The sequence below is a fragment of the Chrysochloris asiatica genome, unplaced genomic scaffold (assembly GCF_000296735.1).
Source record: "Chrysochloris asiatica unplaced genomic scaffold, ChrAsi1.0 scaffold00159, whole genome shotgun sequence".
In the NCBI taxonomy this organism is placed as follows: domain Eukaryota; kingdom Metazoa; phylum Chordata; class Mammalia; order Afrosoricida; family Chrysochloridae; genus Chrysochloris; species Chrysochloris asiatica.
Window position 1 is genome coordinate 6,869,418 of NW_006408677.1, and position 15,158 is coordinate 6,884,575.

Here is a 15,158-nt window from a genome sequence, read left to right on the forward strand (position 1 = left end):
GTCCCACCAGGAACTTGTAGTTCTGCTCAGTAGACAACTCTCAGCTGCACTAGAATCCACCAGTGAAGAGAGAGGCATGAAGCTCAGACTCTTCTCCGACAGAAATATTGTTTGACAAGTTTTCACTTTAGTGACTACTGTTACTGGAGTTGCTGAGTAACTTGCAGTGATTAACGTCATCCCTTCATGAAAAGACACCACCACAGTAAACTTTTACCCTGGGATTTGAAAACTGCCCTATACAAAATAATTAATCATTTGTCTTTTATTAAGGAATCAGTAACTCTCTTTATCTTCAACTTACCCTCAGGATGGCAGAAATAATCTTCCCACATCACTCTGCCCACTCTCAGGTTGTAACAGATTCTCTGTGCTGGTGCTGGCTTGTAAATCTCTGTCATATAGTCTCCACTTAGGATACAATCATTTGTTACATGCCTCTCTTGGTCCCAGACCCCTAGCTCTGCTTTGTTCACCATCAAGTTACAAAGATTGTGTGTGTGTGTGTGTGTGTGTGTGTGTGTGTGTGTGCCCAGTTGTACATATGTATGCATATACCCATAGTCCCACATATACACACATAACTATTTATTACAATTATGGAGCTGCAGGGATTTTCTGGAATTGTCTGAGTATACTGGTGTGGCACTGTCGGTTAATACACCAAACTGCAAAGCTGTCTGAACTGCAAGGTCAGTGGTTCAAGCTCACCAGCTGCTCCTTTGGAACCCTATACAGGGTCACAATCAACTCGATGGCAATTAACAACAACAACAACTATAAAATCTCAATTGGGGTGTCTTGTAAAACTACGGAATAAAGTTGAACAGATCATCTCATTCCATGAAACACTTGCATACTGAGTTCATTAGTCTAGTCAGTATAATTAGTCTTCTCTGTGACTAATGAAAGAAGATGGCATAGGTTTACAATATAAGTATTGATGCAAGAAGTTTAATAACAGGCTTCCCAGCTGCTTTTTCTTCCCCACAGATGGGAAAATAAGGCCTTCTTGATACTCCCAGGAAATAGGAATTGTGTGAGACAGAGGAGAGACACCTTGGATAGAAGACAAAGGAAACTATCACTTGTGTTTAAGGCTCAGCTGCCACCATGTGTGAAAACCCATCAAGGACGGAGAGCAGGCTGACTTGGTAAGATGATGTGGTTGGGAGGGAATGTAAAATACATTCATATATTCAGTTAAAAATATTTATTGAGCCCTGACTTCTTGCCAGGCACTGTTCTAGGCATGAAAAACATGCAATTTGTATTTAAAAGTGATGCCTTGTTGTTGTTGTTGTTAAGTGCCATCGAGTCGATTCCAACCCATAGTGACCCTGTATAGGGTTTCCAAGGAGTGACTGGTGAGCTTGAACCACCTAGAAGGTATCAAACTGAACAGGTTTAAACTGCTCCAGAAAGCTTTCCTAGTGTTCTTCATCACAATAACTTACAAACTGTATCCTTTCACTGGTTCAGGGCAAACCAAAACAAAAAACAACATGCTATCGTCTTAGGCTTTTTCTCGTTCTCTCACATTCCTCATTCCAGTCCATTAGGAAATACTGTTGCTTGTGCTTTAAAATATATGCAGAATCTGACCACTTGTCATGACCTTCATTGCTACCAGGTCCACATTATCAGTATCTCCCATGCTGAATTATAGCAATAGCCTATTTATTGATCTTTCCGTTTCCAACCATTCCCTTCTACAATCTTTACTCCATCTGGAAACCTGATTGATACTTCTAAACAATATAAATCAATCCTCTCTTCAAAGACAGCTATTGGAACTCCATGTAACTCAGAAGAAAATCCACAGAACTTACTGTTGTTTTTAAGTACCGTGGAGTCAGTTCCGACTCATAGTGACCCTGTACAGGGTTTCCAAGGCTGCAAATCTTTATGGGCGCAGAAAGCGTCATATTTCTCCCGTGGAACAGCTGGTAGTTTCGAATTGCTGACCTTGAGGTTAGCAGCCCGATTCGTAACCACTATGCTACCAGAGCTCCTTACAGACCTTACTATAACCTACTAATTCCCTACATGATCTGGCCTTACCTCCTCAAAACTAGTCTTACACTTCACTTCAAGTTCCTTGCTGTTTTTTTAATACACAATGTTTGCTCCCATGCCTGGGCATTTACACTTGTTTTCTGCCTCAGCTGGATAACTCTTCTCCAAATATACAAACGTTTCCAACCTTTACCCTTATCTCCTTACTCAAATGTCTCCTCCTTACTGAAGTCTTCCCAAGCAATCTTAGGAAAAATTGGAGCTCCCACACCTTACCACTGGGATTCATTACACTTACTGCTGCTTTATTTTTCCTGATAGAACTTATCCTATGTTGTAGTTTATGATATAGTTTATATGTTGTTGTTGTTGTTAAGTGCCATTGAGTCAGTACCGACTCATAAGTGCTGTCGATTAAGTCCTGAATTATAGTGAACCTGTATGGGGTTTCCAAAGAGTGGCTGGTTTGAACCACTGACATTTTGGTTAGCAGTCCAATGCTTATCCTACAGTGCCACATATTATTGGCATATGCTATATGAGGGGGCTGCAAAATGCTTGTAGACAAATTCCACTTTTCTACATGAAAATGTAAATTTAATTGCATTTTACATGAACTTTTTGAAGTCCTCTCATACTACAGGTTAAGCACTGGACTTCAAATCAAAAGGTCAGTGGTTCAGACCCATCACATGCTTCTCAGAAACCCTATATAGGATACCTATGAATTGGAACCAACTCAACAGCACTTAACAACAACAACAACATGTTATTTATTATTTATTTTCTGATTTTATATCCTTTCTTCTGGAAAATATGTTCTAAGAGGGCAATGATACCATTGTCTGTTTAATATTATGGCAATATCTCCAGTGTCCCTAGAACAGTATCTAGCACATAGTTTAAAAACAAAAACAAAAAACATTGCTATAGAGTTGATTCCAACTCATAGTGATCCTATAGGACAGAGTAGAACTACCCCAAAGGATTTCTTAGGCTGTAATTGGACTCCCGGTGCTGTGCTGTGGCCAGAATGTTGGTTATTCAAACCCACCAGCTACTTCTCTGAACCCCTGTACACAGCCACAATGAGTCAATCTTTATGAAAGTATATTACCATGTATTTTCTCCTGTGGATTATCTGGTGAGTTTAAACTGCTGACCTTTTGGTTAGCAGTTGTGCTTTAACCACTGTGCCACTATGGATCCTTTTGACACAAAATGAGTCCTCAATAAATATTAGTTGAATGAACAAGTATGTTGTTTTCATGGACTTTACCTTCTGATGAGGGGAAATATTGGAAAAACAAATAAACTAGAAACTATTAGTTAATGGTAAGCACAAAGCAACCAATTTAAACAGGCTGATAGATATCTAGTGTTGAACTGGCTCCTTCAGAACTGGCAGTTCTGAAGACCTTTCTAAGGAGACAAAATTTAAGGGAAGATCTGAATGACAAGGAGAACAACAACAAAAATTTCAGAGAGAAGCCCATTCCAAGTAGAGTAAATACCTCGTGAAAAGCTGTGCTATTTTAATAACAGCAAGAAGACAAGAATAATTGGGGCTTAGTGAGAAAGGGAGAAAGTATAAGGATGGTGGTGGTGGTGGTGTGCTGTGGAGTCGCTTACGACTCATAGCGACCCTGTTTAGGCTTTCCGAGGCTGTATATCTTTGTGGGAGCAGAAAGCCTCATCTTTCTCCCACAGAACTGATGGTAGTTTTGAACTAGCTAACCTTGAGGTTAGCAACCAGACTCACCATGCTACCAGAGGTCCTAAAGTATAAGGATAGGAGAATGAAAAGTAAGGATGGCACAAAGCTTGAAGACCATGGAAAGAAGTTTGGGTTTTATTTTAAGTGTGAAAGGGAGCCACTGGAAACTTCTCAGTAAGGGATGTTGTTATTGTTGTTAGGTGCTGTTGAGTCAGTTTTAATCCACAGTGACCCTATGTTATGCACCATCCTCACAATTGTTTCTATGTTTGAAATCATTGTTGCAGCTTTATCACTAACCTCCACTTTACCAAACATGATGTCCTTCTCCAGGGATTTGTCCCTCCTGGTAATATGTTCAAAGTATATTTAAAAGAAATCTCACCATCCTTGCTTCTAAGGAACATTAAGAGTGGACTTCTTCCAAGACATATTTGTTTGTTTTTCATGCAGTCCGTGATATATTCAATATTATATACCAACACCACAATCCAAATGCACCAATTCTTCTCTGGTCTCCCTTATTCTTGTACAGTTTTCACATGCATATGAGACAATTCAAAATACCACGGTTTGGGTCAGGCACACAATAGTCTTCAAAGTGACATCTTTGTTCTGTAACACTTTCAAGAGGTCTTGTGAAGCAAATTTTCCCAGTGCAATATGTCCATGATTTCTTGACTGCTGCTTCCATGACCGTTGATTGTGGATCCAAGTAAAATGAAATATTTGACAACTTAAATGTCTTCCCCATTTATCATGATGTAATTTCTTTTAGTCCTGTTATGAGGACTTTTGCTTTCTTTACAGTGAAGTATTGTCCAAACTGAAGTGCAGTCTTTGATATTTATCAGTAAGTACTTGAAGTCCTCTTCACTTTCAGCAGGCAAGGTCCTAACATCTCCATATCTCAGACTGTTAATGAGTCTTCCTCCAATCCAAATGCCATCTTTTTCTTCATATAGTCCAGCTTCTCAAATTATATGCTCAACATTTAGACTGAATATGTATGGTGAAAGAATACAACCCTGAAGCCCACCTACCCTCACTTCAAACCATGCAATATCCCCCTTTTCTGTTCAAATGACTGCCTGTGGGTATATGTACAAGGCCTACTTAAGCACAATGGAATTCTCATTCTTCACAAAATTATCCATACAGGTAAATACTTTCAAATATTCAATATAACACAGGCAAACATCTTTCTGGTATTATTTGACATCAGCAGTGATATCCATTGTTCCATGCACTCTTCTGAAACTGGTAGTTCCCTGTTGTACTGCTATAACAATTTGTGAATTATCCTTAGCAAAATTCTACTTGCATGTGATGTTATTATATTGTTCAATAATTTCAACATTCCTTTCTATCACTTTCTTTGGAATAAGGGGATGCTTAATATGATTTATATGGAGTCCTGGTGCGGCGCTGTGAGTTAATGCACCAGACTGCAAAGCTGTTTGAATTGCAAAGTCGGTGGTTCAAGCTCACCAACTGCTCCTTGGAAACCCTATATAGGGTTGCTATGGATTGGAACCGACTCGATGGCACTTAACAGCAAAAACAACAATATGATTTATATCTTAAAATAAGTCATGTTGCAGTGGTTGTCAGGAGCAAAACCTTTGTACAGGATGGAGGAGATGAGTAGAAATACATGGAGGCTCTAGCATATTTGTATTTGGGGTCAGAATCAAATTTCTGAATGCCATAGTTGTAGCTACCTGGATCCATTTCCTGGTCTAGCGACTACCTGCATGCAGCTAAACCAGAATCATTCAGAAAGCATGATTGCTGTGTTTGAGGGGTTAGAGTGGTCAGCTAAATTGAGGGAGGTAACATGGAAGACAGTTAAAACCTGACCCCTCAGGAAACCAGATCAGGCTAAAAGTATTGTCACTTTCGACATGGCAAGGTCTTAAAAATTCCTTTGAACAAATAATTTATTGTAGATAATCTTTAAATAGTGCCTCGTTTCACATTCCCCCTTCATTCACTTTAATATATTTGATTTTTTTCGCTTCAAAATTATCTTCTGAGCACTTATAGTATTGGGGACAGGTTCCCAACGCTGTGGGAGATTTTAAATATGAAAAACTCCAAGTAACTTATGAATATCAACGAGTGTCAAAAACTGACTTTGTAACCAAACTTTGCTAGAAAATACACTTTCTTAGCAAAGCAGTTACCCCTGTTAGAGAAGTACATATTTAGAGGAGGCATTTAACAGAAGCAATATCTTTAAATCCCTGATGGTGATTTCTTAGAAAGTCTGCCACATATTTAGACCCCAATTGGAAATACTATTCCTGAAAATTCATATATTTTGTTGTAAATATATATATATGCTGGTGGGTTTGAACTGCTGACTTTGAGGTTAGAAGTCCAGTGCATATCATACAGTGCCATCATGGCATGCTCTCTCTGTCTGCACACACATATATACATACACACATGTATATATATCATTGTTGTGTGTCACTGAGTCAATTCCAACTCATACAGTTTCCAAGACCAACTGGTTTGAACTGCTGACCTTTTAGTGAGCAGTCCAGTGCTTATCCTTCAGCATAAATCAGGGCATCTATCTATATCTCACATTTGCAAATGTACTGTTTTATATATGTAAAATTTACTGTTATATTAATTACTTTAGTCATGTTGTGTAACCATCACCAATATTTATTGCCAAATTTTCCATCACTACAAATACTCAATGCTTCCTAAACATAGAGATAGACATAGAGACACACAGGGGGAAACATATAACATATGAAAATCATCTACAAGCAGAGGGGTATCAAGGAGCACTGGCAGACACCTGAAACTAGGGGAGACGTACACAGAAAGAGCTGACACAGCCAAGACCCTTAATTGGATGTTTACCCACCAGAATTGTGAGAAAATAAATATATTTTCTTTCAAGCCACCCTTACCACCACCACAAAATACAACATTTTCAACATCTCCAAATTTTTCTCAAAACACTTAAATATATACATTCAAGCTCAAATAGCCACAAATATATTTACATATACAATCAGCATGTTTTATAAACATCTGAACATACATCAGATCTTTAAAATATACTTATCCCAGATCAAGGAGAGAATGGTAGGGGCTTACATGCCAATGGAGTAAGAATGGTAAAAAATAAATAAATAAATAAATAATTGCTGTCCCCTAAAAGATCTCAGAAACATTCCACATTTAACTTATTCTGAAATGGGGCTAATCATTAAAACACAGCATCTTCTAGAGTGAAGGCATGCTGTTCAACAAGCTTTTGGCATCTGTCTGCCATTGATGTAGGCAAATTCTTGGGCTTACTTTAGGTTTTTCCTGTCCTTGCGGATATGAAAAGGCCTCTGATTTAAACATTGACTTATCCAAGTTTAATGAGAAAGGGCCAAGTAAACTCTACCTAGACTTAAAAGCAAGCCTTCTGGGTGTACACAGGAGCTTAATTCTGTGTTGAAGTTATTTTTACTGCTAAACCAATCAATCACATGTCCATAGGGGAGAGAAAAGGACAGTTGCTCAGTCCCTAAGTTGAGTATAACTACACCAAACTGAGTTATGAAAACTGTGATCACATTTAGGTTTGAACCCTTGCACCAAATATAAGTAATGTCCCTGCCTATGTGACATATACGTAGGAAGGTCCACAGAACTAAGAATAAGTTGGCACCAGCTAATAACTCTTTAAATGTGCATTTAAGGAAGGTGGAATTGGAATTCAGCCACTCTTCTAAGAGTACTAGTGCCTCAGCAAGTCAAACTCCACAGATTCCTATATCTGACAAATCACAGAATCCTATGCTTGAAAAAATCTGCACCAGACTCCCTGCCTTCAACCTGATGATATTTATACCATCAAAAACAAATAGAAAGCTTTAGAAATTCTCCAGTCCCCATAATTCAAACATCCTGATATTTTTAACACCAGACAATCCATTAGAACTTTCTGCGAAGGGCATCCCTCTGCCAGATAATTGGGTCTGTCCCCACCCTCCTTCTGGCATTAACTAAAAAAAACCCAACCTGTTCTTGACCCTTATTACCTGTGTTCAGGCTAAGTCCAATGAAAACTAGTCTTACCCAAGTAACAAATGTATATGTATATAGGGAGATGAGACTGGGGCAGTAATATTAACTATATTATAAGGATGAGCACTTTGATTTTCTGGAACATGTTGTCTGGTATTCCAGATCCTAAGCAGGTATGTACAGACCTCTCACTGGATTCCTGAGAAGGAAACACCTTTATTCATTGTTTACTTATTCCTTAGATTTTATGAGGTACAGAAGACTATAAAAAGCTTTCAACATGCTTTCTAGATTTTGGTTTTATGTTTGTTTTCTCAAACAGACCTTTTTAAAGCAGTTTTAAGTTTACATAGAAATTGTTTAGAAAGTTTTGAATTTCTGTATGCTACATTCCCCTTTGAACATCATTCCTGTGCTATATTTGTTATAACTGATGAACTGATACATTTTTATTAACTAAAGTCCATATTTTACATTAAAGTTCATTCCTCAGGCATGGCTTGAGTTTGGATAGTAATCTTAGGTTATTGAGAATCCATCTAGATAAGCTGTACTTCTCCTTTATTTTATCCTTTTGTAATTAATTGTAATTAATGAATTATGGGCAGGATTATTTGTTTAATGCTAGTCTCCTTTGTTAGAGTGTAAATTCTCTGAGGGTAGGAATTCTGATCAGACATAAGTTCTTGTTCATGGCTGTGCATCTAGTCCACTGTAAAATGCCTAGCATATAGCATTTCTTCATTGAGTGCTTACTGAATGAATATATGAAAACTGAGTACAGTACACAGAGAGCAAAGTTGGCTTTATCATATTCTTGTCTATATATGTGAAGAAATAACTTTCTCCTGTGCTACCTTGCCCTGACTTAGTTCTGATTTGAAAATACCTCTTTCCAAAGCACATCTTTACCATGTTTAAGCTTACCACACAATTTTCGGCCCTAACATGATTTCTGCAATTCATTCATTCCAGTCACATCAAAAGAATACAGAACAAGCTATAATTGAAAATGGACAACTTCCCAAATCAAACAAGACTCTGACCCAAATCAGGAGGGGAAGAAACAGTAATTCATGCTGGCACCTTAATTAATTATCACACAGATTGCTTATTGATTTTCTTGTATTCACTCTGATACTTTATGAAGCACATTCCTTTCTTACAAAGTATGGTTGGCATGGGAAAGGCTTGCAGATCAAATCACATCTAAATATTTGGTAATGCAAAGTCAGAGATTTCCCTAGGAGTCATTTCAAACTGTGCCCAGGCAGATATCTGATTTGTACCTGAGTATATATTTCCCTTGATAAAATTTCCAGGACACTGATACAAAACAGAAAATATTTCAAAGAGAAGGATATCTTCTGGAGATTTTTCTTGGTTGCTTATTGGGCACCAGTAGTTGGAGCAAGTAAAGAATCTAGTCAAGAATAATGGGTAGAATCAGAAAGGAGAAGGCTGTGGCCAGAAAGTAGTGGAATGATCTAGAAAAGAAGGCAGACCAAGTTATGAAAATATCTGCCTATTTAGTAGAAATGGAAGAATTACAAGGAAAGATAAGTATAGTATAGCAAGAAAAGAAAGGAGACAGAGAGAGAACCAAGAATTAGGATTAGGAGTAGGACACAGAAGAAGGAAAGTAAAGAGACTATTAAAGGTTAAAAAATCCTTAAGAGATATAGAGGAGCATCACATGATGAGGAAAGGGATAAAATTTAAAATCAGAATTGTCCAACATTACAAAAGGACATTTGGCCTTTTGTGGGCTCTTATGAAAGCCTCTGGTAATGTACTGGTTACGAATCGGGCTGTGAACCTCAGGGTCAGCAGTTCGAAACTACCAGCTGTTCCGTGGGAGAAAGATGAGGCTTTCTGCTCCCGTAAAGATTTACAGCTTTGGGAACCCTGTACAGGGTTGCTATGAGTTGGAACCGACTCCAAGGCACATAACAACAACAACAATGAAAGCCTCGATACTTCTACCATATACCATCTCAAAAGTATTCCACATATCTTTCAGGGATAAGTTTTGTGTTGCATTATTAGAGCAAGTGAAATGAACAAAATGAATATACTAGAATGCTTTTCCCCTATGTAATGGGTACAGTTTTTAGCTCCACACCCCATGGTTTCAAGCCTAAAGTCACATCTCTAAAAGATAGTTCAGACTAGGAGAGTCTATGGGAGCTTTACTAATCTTATAATCTTGTTCTGAAGAATTCATTTGAATTGCTTATATTTTTATCAAGACAACTTATGTGGGTGGGGGAGGGATTAAGGCATGGGAAAGTAGCCTTACTTACTTACTTAAAGTAAAGTAAGAAGGGAGGGGGAAGATCACTGAGAATTCAGATAACCATAAAATGGGATATTTTCCAATTATAGTTAATTACTGCTACACAACAAACCACATATGCATGTTAAACTTTCAAATTTTAATGGTGTATGCAAATTAATAAACAGGATTTTGTGTCATCTTAAATGGGGAGTTTTATAAAATAGAGGTAAACAGATACACAATTCTAGCTGAAGTTGAATATTGTTTAACCTTGAGGCTGAGATTTCATCTCAGTTGACCTTGGAAGAATATAACCTCCGTACTCAGTTCCCAGCTCCCCCTCCTGGAAATGAGGCATACTTGCTCGTTTATGTTTTAAAGGAAGAAGCTGGTACAGTTTAGGATGGACTGCTGGAGTAGATTAAAGTATCACAGAGACAGTTGACAAGACTTAGGGCAACAATATATTTTTTCATATTGTTTGTGTATGTTTTTCTTTTGGCTTACCCAGGGCAGACTTTTAATATTTTTCTCAAATAGATCTTAAGATTAAAAGTTCACTTTTTCAATTTGATATGTAATTCACATACCATAAAATTCATCATTTTAAAGTATACAACTCAGTAGGTTTTTATATATTCACAAGGTTGTACAATTATAAACACTAATTCAAGAACATTTTCATTAACCCCAAAAGAAACCTCATACCCATTATTAATCACTCCTCATTTCCCCCTGACCCAAGACACTGGCAACCACTAATTCTATGAATTTACTTATTCACATTTAATATGAATGGAATCATACAGAATGTAGCCTTTTTTCGTCTGGCTTCTTTTATTTAGCAAAATGTTTTTAAGGTTGTTATGGTTAATTATACGGGTCAACTTGGCTAGGCTATGGTTCCCAGTAGTGACTAAATGCTACTCTAGTTACTGTCATGGAATATATATATATGTGACTAAATCAGATATCCATAAATAGAGTAGATACACTTTTATAATGTACTTGAATGTAATTTGATATACCCATGTAATCATATAATATAGATACAAAACTCTGAACCACATATCTAGGAATATTTTTAAAGTTTGAAGGCTTATAGCTATTGAAACTTGTAGCAGAAGTAAGAAATCATGTACTTTAGAATCTGCCAGGGTTGGCAGCCCTGGAGCTGACCACTTGGGCAAGACCAAACAGGGGAACAAGCAGACCCACCACGGAATAATGGATGTGGGGACCTTGGAGCAAAGGTAGACAAAATACTTTGCCAGTTTTGTTTGTTCTGCTTTTTTTCTTTTTTTTTTTTGGTATCTGTTCATTGGCCCCCCACAGTTCATGCATGTCCATTTTGGTGACTAGAGGGGTGCGTGAGTGAGAGGACACCCCTCACCCACCACTGGTGGGTTCTTCTGCCACACATGTGCACAGATGAGACCAATAGCTCAATAGCCGGCCCTGAACTATTTATTAATAGGGAAAAGGTCAGAACAAAGGGTGTGGAGAGGGAGAGAGAGTTTAGATATAAAACAGGCCAAAAATTAAATCCTGAGCTACAGCATAACAACCAACAGTGGCATCTTGAAATTTATCAGGTGGCATTGAAGGCAATAAGCTGAAAGAGGACATTAAAATCATACTCATATTAGGCTACAGATTCTGTTTTTTCTTTCTTCTTTCTCTCTTCCCCCTTTTCTGTGATTATAGACTACAGTATCCAATCTAGTTTTGTTGTTGTTGTTTTGGTGGTATTTATTTTTTTCTTATTTTTTTGCTGTTGCTGTTTTGTTGTTTTTTGTTCCCCCTTTTACCTTTGGGGGACTTTTTCTCTCCCTATATTAACCAAGAAGAGACAGCAATTGCTCCATATAGGCAAGCTACAATCACACCCTATAAAATCCCACAATCCAGGCAAGAACCAATACCAACTGCCATACACCAGGGAGACAGACAAGAAGTGAGACAATTACTCTGAGTTAAGCAATCAGAGGAGTGAAAAGGGAAGCCCACATCCTGATCACATCTACCTGGAGGCTATCAGAAACCATAAAAAATACCAAAGAACACACTCAAGTATTAATGCCACAGATAAACACTAAACATGTCTAAGAAGCAAAAGAAGATGACCATATCAGAAACAAGATAAAATGTCCAGAAACAAGAAAAAATATCTGAGACAAATGACCTAGAGGTAGACCTGGACTACATTCTGGAAGGAAGGCAATTTGGAAATGCTTGAGAAGGAATTCAGAAAAAAATGATTATAAAATGTTTCAAAACACTTTACAATGGAATTGAGAAAAATAAGGAAGAAGTTGGGAAAGTGATACAGAAACAATCAAACAGGATTGATACAGCATTGGAAACAATTCAAAACCTACAGAAAGAGGTCCAAATGATCAATAATAGAATATCAGAAATAGACAGTACCCTGAAAGGGCAAAGGAGTAGAACAGAAGAGATGGAAGGCAGAACCAGTGAGCTGTAAGACAAATCTCTCAATACCACTAAGATAGAAGAGCAATCAAAAAAAAAAAAGTATAAAAAAAATCTGAAGAATGTCTAAGATTCATGTTGGACAACCTTAAGAATTATCAGCATTCAAGAACAGGAAGAATCACACAAGTCCACAGAGGAAATAGTTGAAGAACTGCTGGAAGAAAATTTCTCTAACATCCTGAAAAGTGAAAAGATAAATGTTCGAGAAGCTCAACGGACCCCAGGAAGGATAGATACCAAAAGAAAATCACCAAGACATATCATAATCAAGCTCTCCAAAATCAAAGATAAGGAGACAAGCCTGAAAGCAGCTAGGGAAAAGAGAAGTGTTATATACAAAGGCAAGCAAGTCAGATTAAGCTTGGATCTCTCAGCAGAAACCATACATGCAAGAAGGCAATGGGGAGACACATATAAAACCCTGAAAGAAAGAAAGAAAAAAAAATGCAAAAAAAAAACCCCCTGCCAACCAAGAATCCTTTATCCAGCAAAGCTATCAATCAAATGTGAGGGTGTAATCAAAACATTCCAGGATAAACAGAAACTAAGGGATTTCTTTCCAAAACCAACCCTATGCTACAAAACATCCTAAAGGGAGTTCAGTGGACTGACAACCTACAAGAACAGACAACAACCAGAGATTGACATAGTGGCAGCACTTCCCAAATTAAATCGACAGACGGAATAGTCGAAAACAGAACAAAACTATAAGAACAAACTCAGGGATCTGGTAGGTCAGTCTATGATCAAAACAACTACAAGGGGAAAGAAGGTAAACATGTAGGAACAGAGATCCAGATGGTGAGAAGGTCATGTAGATTACAGGATAAAACAGACTACACTAAATGGAGGGAAATTTTAATGGAATATGAGGTAACCTCAAAGAAAATTAATACTTCACAACATACCAAAAAAAATAAAAATAAAATCCAAGAAGACCATAAAACATTAAAAATATAAGGAAACTCACAAATAAGAACACAAAAATCATTAACTCAACATAGGAAGACACACAGAACAAAGAAAGAAACAATACCACAAAAATAATGGCTACTATTAATGCATACCTATCGATAATTACACTGAATGTAAACGGATTAAATGCACCAGTAAAGAGACTGAGGGTGACGGAATGGATAAGAAAACAAGATACTTCAAAATGCTGTATGCAAGGGAGACATCTTACACACAGAGACAAAAACAGATTAAAAATCAGAGGATAGAATAAATATACCAAGCTAATTGCAATTAAAAACGAACAGCAGTAGCAGAACTAATCTCAGAAAAAATAAATTTTAAGGCAAAAAAAAACAAACCACACAGCATAATAGATAAAGATGGATGTTATCTCATGATTAAAGAGCTCCAAAATATATAAAACAAACTCTAATAGATTTTAAAAAAGGAATACATGAATCTACAGTAATAGTTAGTGATTTTAATTCATTGTTTTCAAAAATGGATAGAAGAACAACTAGAAAGAAACTTGATATAGACACAGAGGAAGTAAACAACACAATCAGCCAACTGGACCTCATAGATGTGTACAGAGCATTCAACCCAATAACAACACAATACATATTCTTTTCCAGTGCACATAGAACATTCTTCAGAACAGACCATATGTTAGGCCACAAAACAAACCTTCATAAATTTACAAGTATCAAAATAATACAAAGCATCTTCTCAAACCACATTACTATCAAATTAGGAATCAACAATAGGAAGACTAAGGAAATAAAGTCAAATACATGGAAACTGAATAGCATCCTGCTGAAAAGTGACTGGGTAGTAGAAGAAATGAAACATGAACTCACAAAGTTACTAGAAACAAATGAGAATGAAAATACAATATACCAAAAGCTTTGGGACACAAGGAAAGTGGTGCTGAGGACAACTTATTGCAATAAATGCACACATCCAAAAAGAAGAAAGAACCAAAATTAACACATTAACATAGCATCTACAATAATTAGAAATAGACCAACAGAGGGAACCTACAGCCACCAAAAGAAAAGAAATAATAAACATTAGAGCAGAAATAAATGAGATAGAAAACAGAAAAACAATACAAAGAATCAACAGGACAAGAAGCTAGTTCTTGAAAGGATTAACAAAACCATTGGCAAACCTAACAAAAGAAAACCACATGCATTAAAAACCACATGGGTGATGTCACAACAGAAACAAAGGAAATCAAAAGGATAATAACAGAATACTATGAAAAGTTGTACTTCAACACATTTGACAACTTAGAAGAGCTGAATACATTTTTAGAAAGACACAACGTACCTAAAGTTACACAGAGTAAAGCAGAAAACCTGAATAGAAATATAGCAAAATAAGACATTGATCAGGTCATCAAAAAAAAACTCATAATCAAAAGAAGTCCAGGCCTAAATGGTTTCACTGGTTTCTCCAAAACATTCAGGGAAGAACTGGCACCAATTCTAATCAAATTATCCTAGAATATATAATGTTGTTGTTGTCAGGTGCCATCTAGTCAGAACCGACTCATAGCGACCCCATGCACAGCAGAACGAAACAATGTCTGATCCTGGGCCAACCTCACTACCACTGCCACACTTGATG

The 15,158-nt window shown here is 37.1% G+C and overlaps 1 protein-coding gene across 1 annotated transcript in view; it reads right to left on the reverse strand.

Moving 5' to 3' along the window:
- Positions 1-15,158, reverse strand: part of IL1RAPL2 (interleukin 1 receptor accessory protein-like 2) — a 2,128,207-nt gene that overhangs the window by 1,300,734 nt on the left and 812,315 nt on the right. The window lies entirely within an intron of this gene.